Below are 12,782 nucleotides of genomic sequence, written 5' to 3'. Positions count from 1 at the left end.
CACGACTCAACTTGACAATGCACTCTTAACAACTTAACAACTTAAATCATCGTGAAACTTCTTGATATGCAAATGCATGTGGTACCATTCAACAACATATATGAGCGTAATTAGGCTCCTCAACAAGTGAGCATAAAGCTGCCGGGCTTAAAGCCCCCAACGTAGTGTGAGCACAAGGGCTGCCGGGCCTAAAGCCCCCAACTTTAATGAGCACAAAGGCTGCCGGGCCTAAAGCCCCCAACTTTAATGAGCACAAAGGCTGCCGGGCCTAAAGCCCCCAACTTTAATGAGTATGCAATGGACTCAACTCCTACAACTTAGACATCTTGAACTTCTTAAACAACTTACATGATTCCAATAATTTGGACAACTTCTTACGACTTCACAACTTAGACTGACACTTACAACTTTATGACATTGATGGTCAACAGCATCAAACGATAAACATCAACATCTTTAAATAGCATCATTATCAAATACACATCATTAAATAGCACTTCAGTTATACATCATCAATTAACACATCAATTTCACACCATCAAATAATTCACAAATCACACTTAGTCAAATAATACATCAACTATACTTCTTAAATATCACATATTTACATACCACATCTTTAAATCATATACATCTTCAAATATCACATAGTCAAATAATATATTTCATTTACACATCATAAAATAATACATTTAGCACTATGGTATCCAAGACACATCTATAAGGAGAATAAATCTTATTTCAAACACATTCAAAGATAGTAAGAATAATTTCAATTATTATCTCTATAAAATCACTTAAAAAAAATAAACTATTATTTATACTAGGCATACGGCACCACTACAATTCCAACTTCTAATACATAACATCACATCTATATCAATCATTAAATAAGTCATCAATCTAAATAGTTGCAGCAAATCAAGCATAAGCACCCACAAATTTATCCATGACTTCAAATACCACATATTCAGATAGTTTAAATCAAGCAACACCTTAATAATGTTTCTAATTCTTCTTTTAACCTCCCACATCTAAATTTGCACATTAATTAATTATTCTCTCAAAGGGCTACAACCGTCGCGGTGAGCCCCGAATGAACTTTGGGAAGTACGGCTTTCCCGTTCATCCCAATTAATTTACACTCATGATCTCGAACTCTTCTCTCTCACCCCATACCTGGATTGAAGCTTTCACACGACATCGCAAACTCAACGGCAACGACGAATCCAATCACGTTAACATCTTCACATCCCTCCTTTTCATCAATAGAACAAAAGAATGGTAATGGGGTTGTCTAAGAGGCATGACTGCTTCACCGTCTATTCATGTTATTACGGCTCCCGGTTGAACCGATTCTATCTATGAGTTTGGCGACAGACATAGTAATTTGTCAACTACATATTGGTGGCTAATTAAAACGTGGCAAGTTTAAGAGACATAATTTGTGATCAAACACACAGAAGATTAAAGGCTCTATGAGAAAATTAAAATTGTGAAAGGAGAAGAAATAAGGCGAGGTTGCGATTACAAGGCAGTATTCCCCCAGGCAAATTAGGTTAGTTCGTCCTATATATACGTAGTTCAAGGGTCATACTTGGCATCACTTTTATTCCCAAAACAAATATCTTGATTTATACCTTAAAACATTACCTAGTCCCTATATACATATATTATACCATCGAACAAGTCCTATACGTATTAATATTAATAATAATAATAATAATAATAATAATAATAATAATAATAATAATAATAATAATAATAATAATAATAATAATAATAGTCACGATAGTAATATGTTAGCCTTAAAAATGATAGTTCAAAAACCCTTTTTTTTATACACTTAGCAAATAATTCAAGCATATATATCTATATCGAATAATATTTTATTTTAATAACAAATAATGGAAATTATTAAGATAAATTCGTATATAAAATTTTGGGGTGTTACAATTCTCCCCTCATTAAAGAAATTTCGTCCTCGAAATTTGAGAAAAATGATAACAATTTAACATATAAGTTAACCAAACAAAGGATGAGAGGACTCCTAAGGTTGAAACTCAATCTCAAAGAGTATAGGAAGCATACAAGGAATGATTACGGTTTATGTCAAACTGTATTCCATGCATTAGGTGGGATTTACAAAACGCTAACTCACTTGAAGTTTCTACTCTAATGGAGAAAAGAAAAAAAAAATTAACGAAAGATAATACAAAAACAAATAAATTAAATAGTACCCACTGAGATAGAAACCAGAGCAAATGGCCTACACCCAATACATCATCACAAGACAATCATTACTACTCAAGTACATAAACTGAAAGCAACAACAGAAGAGAAATATTGCAGTTAAACCTCACAGCTATCGTAAAAAGAAGTCAAAGACAGAAAACAAAACTCATGGTAATGGTTCACTCATTAATAACAATGCAAACATATAGCATTATAGGTTCACATTCTAATCAAAATTAGACATATAATTTGTGCCAGAAAACTAAATAAATAAATAAATAAAATCCAACGAACATGCATCTTACTAAGGTATATCATGCTATGTTAAATCCTTCCTATAATTATCTACAATTATGAACACATCATACATATTACTTACACTCATGCTATAAAATTACTTATTTCATCAAGGTATAGGCCACTCCAAACCTTTACACCGATAAACCTTCCACATCAAAATCTTTATAGGCAATGCTCTAAAATCTTCTAGGTACATTATAAGTATCCCTCTTTTTTTTTTTAATTTTTTTTTTTTACCTTGCATCAACAATCAAAATTAATCCAAACTTACAATTAAATAAAATAAAATAAACGTAAAAGGAACAATAAATAAATGCATACCAAATAACTAAGCACTCCACTTTGTTGTGAAAAAGATATTAACAGAAACAATAATAACAAAGTAACACACACAAAAAAATGAGAAGGATACAAGTAGTCAAACAACTAACAAGGTACACATATGAAACATGACAGACGCATAACATACAAGGTTGGAATGGACCGACCTGCTCTGATACCAATTGTGACACCCTAAATTCCAAGAATAATTATTGCTATTATTTAATTAAAAATAGAGTTTGATTCGCAGCGGAAAGTGTCAAATAAAAACTTCTCTAATGATATAGGAATTCTTCCACAAAATTTAGGATATCACATTGACTCATAACAAACATAATTCATATTTCACTTCATTAAACATTATAGTAATAATAACATCGAATCTTTTTCTTTTGAAAATATTTCATTTTACATCATAGACAATGGTTTTCTTGCACAAAATTAAATAAGTAAGCATATCGCTTTTCCCGTGTCACTATTAGAGCGGTGTTTTTCCCCAAAATAATCGACGACACAAGACAAGTCCTCACGAAAGGCATGCACTTGACTCCAAGACTCATAACCTATATAACTACGGTTTCGCAACCGCAGGGCCAAGCCAGCAAACACAAACAACGAAGGGGTGAGTTCCGAGAACATGTAATAGTATAAAAAAATTGAGAAGAACACGTAAGCAATTAAGTCAAAGTCGTTTCACATCACAAACATAATATTCAAAACCTTGAAGAATATATTATATCATCTCAATCTATATTAGTAGAAAATATCATCACAACTTAAGAACCAAAAAAAAACTTCACAAACACAATGTCACAATTCAATTCCAACTAGTCACAACACATGTAGTCACCAATAACCATCTTCATAAGGACATCAACAAATAATCACCTTCATCGTCTCACACAATTACATTAATAGACATCACAAAGTAATTCGTTAAAACATTACAACTTAACAACTTGATTCGACAACACGACTCAACTTGACAATGCACTCTTAACAACTTAACAACTTAAATCATCGTGACACTTCTTGATATGCAAATGCATGTGGTACCATTCAACAACATATATGAGCGTAATTAGGCTCCTCAACAAGTGAGCATAAAGCTGCCGGGCTTAAAGCCCCCAACGTAGTGTGAGCACAAGGGCTGCCGGGCCTAAAGCCCCCAACGTAGTGTGAGCACAAGGGCTGCCGGGCCTAAAGCCCCCAACTTTAATGAGCACAAAGGCTGCCGGGCCTAAAGCCCCCAACTTTAATGAGCACAAAGGCTGCCGGGCCTAAAGCCCCCAACTTTAATGAGTATGCAATGGACTCAACTCCTACAACTTAGACATCTTGAACTTCTTAAGCAACTTATATGATTCCAATAATTTGGACAACTTCTTACGACTTCACAACTTAGACCGACACTTACAACTTTATGACATTGATGGTCAACAGCATCAAACGATAAACATCAACATCTTTAAATAGCATCATTATCAAATACACATCATTAAATAGCACTTCAGTTATACATCATCAATTAACACATCAATTTCACATCATCAAATAATTCACAAATCACACTTAGTCAAATAATACATCAACTATACTTCTTAAATATCACATCTTTACATACCACATCTTTAAATCATATACATCTTCAAATATCACATAGTCAAATAATATATTTCATTTACACATCTTAAAATAATACATTTAGCACTATGGTATCCAAGACACATCTATAAGGAGAATAAATCTTATTTCAAACACATTCAAAGATAGTAAGAATAATTTCAATTATTATCTCTATAAAATCACTTAAAAAAAATAAACTATTATTTATACTAGGCATACGGCACCACTACAATTCCAACTTCTAATACATAACATCACATCTATATCAATCATTAAATAAGTCATCAATCTAAATAGTTGCAGCAAATCAAGCATAAGCACCCACAAATTTATCCATGACTTCAAATACCACATATTCAGATAGTTTAAATCAAGCAACACCTTAATAATGTTTCTAATTCTTCTTTTAACCTCCCACATCTTAATTTGCACATTAATTAATTATTCTCTCAAAGGGCTACAACCGTCGCGGTGAGCCCCCAATGAACTTTGGGAAGTACGGCTTTCCCGTTCATCCCAATTAATTTACACTCATGATCTCGAACTCTTCTCTCTCACCCCATACCTGGATTGAAGCTTTCACACGACATCGCAAACTCAACGGCAACGACGAATCCAATCACGTTAACATCTTCACATCCCTCCTTTTCATCAATAGAACAAAAGAATGGTAATGGGGTTGTCTAAGAGGCATGACTGCTTCACCGTCTATTCATGTTATTACGGCTCCCGGTTGAACCGATTCTATCTATGAGTTTGGCGACGGACATAGTAATTTGTCAACTACATATTGGTGGCTAATTAAAACGTGGCAAGTTTAAGAGACATAATTTGTGATCAAACACACAGAAGATTAAAGGCTCTATGAGAAAATTAAAATTGTGAAAGGAGAAGAAATAAGGCGAGGTTGCGATTGCAAGGCAGTATTCCCCCAGGCAAATTAGGTTAGTTCATCCTATATATACGTAGTTCAAGGGTCATACTTGGCATCACTTTTATTCCCAAAACAAATATCTTGATTTATACCTTAAAACATTACCTAGTCCCTATATACATATATTATACCATCGAACAAGTCCTATACGTATTAATATTAATATTAATAATAATAATAATAATAATAATAATAATAATAATAATAATAATAATAATAATAATAATAATAATAATAATAATAATAATAATAATAATTATAATAATAATAGTCACGATAGTAATATGTTAGCCTTAAAAATGATAGTCCAAAAACCCTTTTTTTTATACACTTAGCAAATAATTCAAGCATATATATCTATATCGAATAATATTTTATTTTAATAACAAATAATGGAAATTATTAAGATAAATTCGTATATAAAATTTTGGGGTGTTACATCAGGCCCATGACTTCTATAAATACTGCACTCAGCCAGAAGAAAAAGGGTTACGATTTTGGAGAGCAAAGTGCGATTTTGAGACATCGGAGACGGCTAGAAGGGCGATTTCTTCAACCTTTTACCAATTCATGTATGTTTTAATTATTTCATTGATTATGCTATTTGTAAACTCGATTATGAGTAGCTAAATCTCTTAGAGATTAGATCCGAGATGAATCTTTGTAACCCTAATTGACACATGTTGCTGTGAAACTCTATTTTGTTTATGAATTCATTTCTAGTTTATTCAATTTAATTGTTCTTAATGCTTTTTATATCTTGATCACATATAACTTGATTTTGTGAGAACGAATGACCACTGACCATGGCTTTTGACTTAGACCTAATTGAATTGTTCTAATAAACAGGGTTAGTCTAGGAATAGATAATCGTTTGTTAGTGATAATAGGTTAACGTTCGGTAAAACCTTCAAGAATTATTAGACCACCTAAGGAATTAGGGGCTGTAGTTTAAGAAGAGGGTCCTAACTCAAGAGATTGATTAGGGCTAATTTGTTAATCATCGTAAACTAGAAGAGGGTTCATAATAAATAGGTGCAGTAGACCAATTAGGGGAACTTAGAGGATTCGACGGATCTGATCTCATCTTTCTCTCATATTTTCTTAATCAAATCTAATTTCCTTTATTTGATTTCATAAAATCAAACCAAATCTTCTGCCTAGTGGCAAAACAAAATAAACTTTACACATCCTAATTATATAACGAAATTGAATTATTGAAGTTAAAAACAGTCCTCGTGGGATCGATATTTTTACTACTTCGATAGTATTTGGTGCACTTGCCAGAGATCTATCACTCAACCTCTCACTCAACATTTGTTTCAACCTCTTCAGACATAGATGATATTCCTTTGAATAGAGTCTATGCAAACTTACAAAAATCCTTTTCCCCCCTCACCATCTACCAAAAACACTAGAAAAAGCCTGATGATGATACTTTTGTACCTATGTATCCATTTGTTGTGGATAGAATAGATGAGATGGCACAAATGAGATTCAATGTTTATGCAAGACTACATGAAAATCATCCTTTACAGCCACCAATGATTAAGCCACTTCAATCTATACCTGCTGATGCAGAAGGTGTAAGTGAAAGTATAACACCCTAATTCTGTCGATAAATATTAAATAATAATAATATATTTAATAATAAGGATGTTACACAACTTGACTTTATATCACAAAAATAATATAATTTTCTTGCTAATTAATAATTTCAGCAACGGAAACATTTCACTATTCTCATTAATAAATCTTATCATTGTCATTTAAGATCATAAATTGAAATAACATTAGTTCCAAGATTAAAACTCAAAATCAAATTAATTTAAATGCCAACCCAAACCCATGGTGTTACATATCAGAGCTCGTATTCAACTACATATCTAATCATTGCTAAAATAAAATTAACGGAAGACAATTCCTATCGTATCCTGCTAGGCGTCCCGCAACTAGATCTCTTCATCCTAAGTATATGTACCCCACGGGTACAGACACCATAAATACAACAACAAGAAAAGGGTGAGAAATCCAGCCATAACATATTATTAGGAAAAGCATGAACATTAAATACATATCAAAAGAGTATAATCCCGACTATCTCATCATTCTCAACAGTTACTATGTATAATCTCTTCTTTTCACAGATCACTACAACACATCATTTTCACACTTACAACCACCAAGCATAAAACATCTTCATTTATATGCATATGGACTCTCCTATAGACCTATATGAATGTGGTACCACATCTACTCGTCATTTTGTCAGTTATGTTACTGGACTTTCACTGCATATTTTGCCAGAGGTATATTACTGGACTTTCACTACATAATTTTCCAGAGGTATGTTACTGGACTTTCACTACATAACAATGCAAGACATCATGCTCTAGACTCTACATGGACGCATAGAATTAAAATCAACAAGTATTACAAGTATACACTCATCACATAATCCACGTATTAATGCAAGATTTCCCCTAAAATGCACGACCCTAATGCAAGCACACAAAACATCATCATCATCACTCTCATCATCATCATAGATAAATATCATCACTCTCATCATCGTTATAAATTAACCATCAACACTCTCATCATCACAACAACATAGACATCGTCATTCTCATCATCATTATAATATAACCTCATCATTTCCTATCGTAGTAATTTCTTTACATATATAATATTAATCATCATCACTATCTGTCACAGTTATAGGACTCCTCATTATTACTCTTTATCATCTGCTTATATCAGTACTTATTCTCTTCATTAATCCAACCCTTTCGCGTGACTCATTTCTACATCAACATCCCTCTATTTTATTTTATTTTATTATTCATCTTACAGACATACTGTAACATCCCAGACTGCTTACAGGATTGCCGACTAACCCCACAAACCAACACGAGTCTTTTCAGCATGCTTTGTCCTCACTCACATGCTTACCGGGAAACTTCCCGGTAGGTCACCCATCCTAGTACTACTCCAAGCCAAGCACGCTTAACTGTGGAGTTCCTATGGATTGAGCTCCCGAAAAGAAGATGCATCTTGTTGATATGGGTAGTACCTAACAATTCTTATAAGCCTTCCTTCAACCATGTAGTCACATACCTACACGGCCTCTGGATCCCTCTCATTCCGATGTGATTTGGTTCCTCCTATCAACGTGGGGTCACCATGTAACAGCCCGGTGGTCCGACTCATCCCGCTTAAGTCCGGGGCCGGCCTGGCTCCGCCACTGTTACTGTGCCACGTTGCGGGTGTTACACATACTTTATCTCATCTATTCTAGGCTCTCTATATACTTTACTTCTGATAGCATAACCTATTACTCATTCTTAGTCTCAAGATGTATTCTAATTCATTATCATTACATATAATGACTCCTCTCTATACAACTAGGTTCTTCCCCATCATCGTCATTAACTCTTTCGTAACTATTCTTCTCATTTAAAACCACTTTATATCTTACTAGCGTCCAGACGGGCACTCCCGTGCCCGTCTGTCCGCCTTTTCTACTGCGCTAACGTATGTATATAGCACATGTGTGTATACTTGACTATGGTTTTTTGTATAAATTATTGTATAACATGTCATACACCATGCAGAAATGTAATATATAAATCTTATGGTATAAGAAATAAAAATATGATGACTAAAGATCTCTTGTTTCCGGACATTTGTATAACCTGTGTACAAACTTGACTATGTTTCTCTAGGTAAATATAAATATAGTATGTCATACACAAATATAATTTATTTAACACCATATAAAAAAGTAATATATAAAACTTATGAATAAAAATACTTTGTTGCCCTCAATTTTATATTGCGCACCTTTTCATTTTTATTGCTCTAACATATGTATCCACTATCTTTTGTGTCTGTGAGTCCACTGTTTTTATTCCGTTTACACATTATCCAAACAAAAAATGATAGGTTCAAGAAAGAAAATGTTACTTTTGAGTAGCAGATATTTCATATACGAAGAGATTTATAAATTTTCTACCAAAAAAATGAAGAAAAAGTTGGAGTAATTTTTTCACCATATCCATTATATTGTTCTTTTTGTTTAAAGCGACCAATACATGTCTGCTATTGCAGATCATTGTCGAAGGGGCTAATTATGATCAATAAAAATATGTATGATAACTAAACGGTAATCTTGTAAATGAAAGGAAAATATGCAAAGGAAATTGAAAGGAATTGTAGAAATGTCACATTGGTCCAATAAGAGCTTATCTTTTGTATGCTTCCAGTCTAGTTTGGAGAGTTCCAATCCTTTTAGGTCATTTCCCATTGGTATTACCGTCCATTTGCTCCAAAATAAACCCCTAAAGAATCAAGAGTCTTATAAAAAAGCATCATAAACAGTAACAAATAACCCTCTTGACATAAAAAGGCTCACAAATACAATTTGAAGTTTCAAAGAAAAAAATGATAAGAAAATATAAGCATGAAATAGAATATTCAACCTATAAATCATCCACATTTGAGATGGCAATAGGATATCCAAGCTATGTGCACCGACACTGATCTCGATATTTACTCGTTGGCATCGGTAGAAAAAAATGAAAATGAGCAAGTGTTGGTGCTACAAATTATTCAAAATCCCCTAGTCTTCCCTTTCATCCCTTTCTTGAGACTCATATCTCACCTTTTTTGTTTGTTGAAGGAATCTCACTTTTTCTCGCGCCTCATATCTCATAATTGTTGTCATTTACAAATAGTTTGGTTGGATAAAAAGACTTCACCAAAAGAAGGCAATGTCTTTGTATATGTCATAGAAATAGATTGTAGATACAATGATTATTCATGAAAAAAATATAACACTTTTATTAGTAAACTACAAAACAGGTCAAACAATATGAAACTGCACAACCAAAACCGCCAACCGCGAGTTGTCTTGTTTCCATATTAGAGCGTAAACATAAAGTAAAAAGGTAAAACCGAAACCAAGGAAAATAACATGCATTGAAAATATTGCAAACTTGAATTAGAAATTCACAACTTCTTTCCAAACAATTGTACGCAATTACATGAATTCAAAACAGTATATAAACCGTTGTATCTCTCTTTGTCGCTGGCATAACCTTTCCGCCAGCTCCTTCGATGTTTTCGCCAACTACTACATATCGCAACATGAAGAAAAGAAAATAAGAAATCAAAAATGTATTTGATCAACCCGTTCCTCAAATGTTTAAAGGATAGTCAATATCTCATATCTATCAAACATTCGCTTTTCTCAAAGTCAAAATTAACGATCTCAAAAAACCATGTCTACAATTTTAAGAAACCATTTACTATGACCTCTTATTTGAGGGTTGTAGAAGAATTTCTAAGCAACAAAGTACGCCACAAAAAATCCCTATCACTAAAGAAAAAAAATTATATCAAATACAATTAGAAAAAAAAGCTACAATATTGGTACTCAATCAATGCATTCTCATTTCCATTGTAATTCTTTTCAAATCGCATCCTTTGAAATCTAAATATTAGACATATTCAACATAAGTGAATCAATCATTAAATTCCGAAAGAAATGGGATAATAAAATTAATTGTAAAAACATAATAAGAATACACTCTAAATAAAATTATCAAACCTCTCTCTCTGGTGACGAATCTTGCCCCCCATTCATTCATCATTTTGTGCAACTCTTGTGAAGGTATATAATTAGGTCGCAGCCAAAGCATATCCACCATGTCTTCCTATTTTGCTTCTCTTTTTGTTACTCCATTACTCTCTCTATCACTCTTTTGCAGTCCATGATACATTATCTTCCTTTTCACATTGAACATATGATAATAGAAAAATAAATGAGACTATAACACATATAATAAGAATCAATAATATATATACCCTAAATTAATAACTATCATAGACACATCAATAATATCTTGATTTCTATAACTTAAATTATTATTGTACATTCTCTATATTTGTCCCATTTATGCTTCAGTGTGTCTTGACCAAAGAATGGTGACACCTAAAGTCTTCATTATCCTTTTTTTTTTTTTTAAATCTATGTCCACTGAAGTTGTAAACAAAATAATTAAAAGAATGCTAATTGCAATCAAACACAATGACAATATCCAAACAAAAGGGAAAAATATTGAATTAAGGAAAAATTACCGTGTCTCAATTTATGATAAATACTTAGATAACTACTTGCTAATTTCTCTTTTAATACTTAGAAAACTATTATTTATACTAGGCATACGGCACCACTACAATTCCAACTTCTAATACATAACATCACATCTATATCAATCATTAAATAAGTCATCAATCTAAATAGTTGCAGCAAATCAAGCATAAGCACCCACAAATTTATCCATGACTTCAAATACCACATATTCAGATAGTTTAAATCAAGCAACACCTTAATAATGTTTCTAATTCTTCTTTTAACCTCCCACATCTAAATTTGCACATTAATTAATTATTCTCTCAAAGGGCTACAACCGTCGCGGTGAGCCCCGAATGAACTTTGGGAAGTACGGTTTTCCCGTTCATCCCAATTAATTTACACTCATGATCTCGAACTCTTCTCTCTCACCCCATACCTGGATTGAAGCTTTCACACGACATCGCAAACTCAACGGCAACGACGAATCCAATCACGTTAACATCTTCACATCCCTCCTTTTCATCAATAGAACAAAAGAATGGTAATGGGGTTGTCTAAGAGGCATGACTGCTTCACCGTCTATTCATGTTATTACGGCTCCCGGTTGAACCGATTCTATCTATGAGTTTGGCGACAGACATAGTAATTTGTCAACTACATATTGGTGGCTAATTAAAACGTGGCAAGTTTAAGAGACATAATTTGTGATCAAACACACAGAAGATTAAAGGCTCTATGAGAAAATTAAAATTGTGAAAGGAGAAGAAATAAGGCGAGGTTCCGATTGCAAGGCAGTATTCCCCCAGGCAAATTAGGTTAGTTCGTCCTATATATACGTAGTTCAAGGGTCATACTTGGCATCACTTTTATTCCCAAAACAAATATCTTGATTTATACCTTAAAACATTACCTAGTCCCTATATACATATATTATACCATCGAACAAGTCCTATACGTATTAATATTAATAATAATAATAATAATAATAATAATAATAATAATAATAATAATAATAATAATAATAATTATAATAATAATAGTCACGATAGTAATATGTTAGCCTTAAAAATGATAGTTCAAAAACCCTTTTTTTTTATACACTTAGCAAATAATTCAAGCATATATATCTATATCGAATAATATTTTATTTTAATAACAAATAATGGAAATTATTAAGATAAATTCGTATATAAAATTTTGGGGTGTTACAATTCTCCCCTCATT

General features: G+C 32.7%; 1 long non-coding RNA gene across 1 annotated transcript; it reads right to left on the bottom strand.

Moving 5' to 3' along the window:
- Positions 1-9,442: 9,442 nt before the first annotated feature.
- LOC146929003 (uncharacterized) lies at positions 9,443-11,603 on the bottom strand. Its single transcript, XR_015005917.1, has 2 exons — positions 9,901-11,603; positions 9,443-9,759 (listed from the first exon to the last, which is right to left on the bottom strand). It is a non-coding gene; the product is annotated as an uncharacterized LOC146929003 (long non-coding RNA).
- Positions 11,604-12,782: the final 1,179 nt, after the last annotated feature.

Source organism: Medicago sativa, chromosome 4 (assembly GCF_051527215.1).
Source record: "Medicago sativa cultivar Bolivia chromosome 4, Bolivia_mono, whole genome shotgun sequence".
Taxonomy (NCBI): domain Eukaryota; kingdom Viridiplantae; phylum Streptophyta; class Magnoliopsida; order Fabales; family Fabaceae; genus Medicago; species Medicago sativa.
Note: the sequence above shows the minus strand (reverse complement) of the source record. Positions and strands in the feature narration are given on the sequence as shown.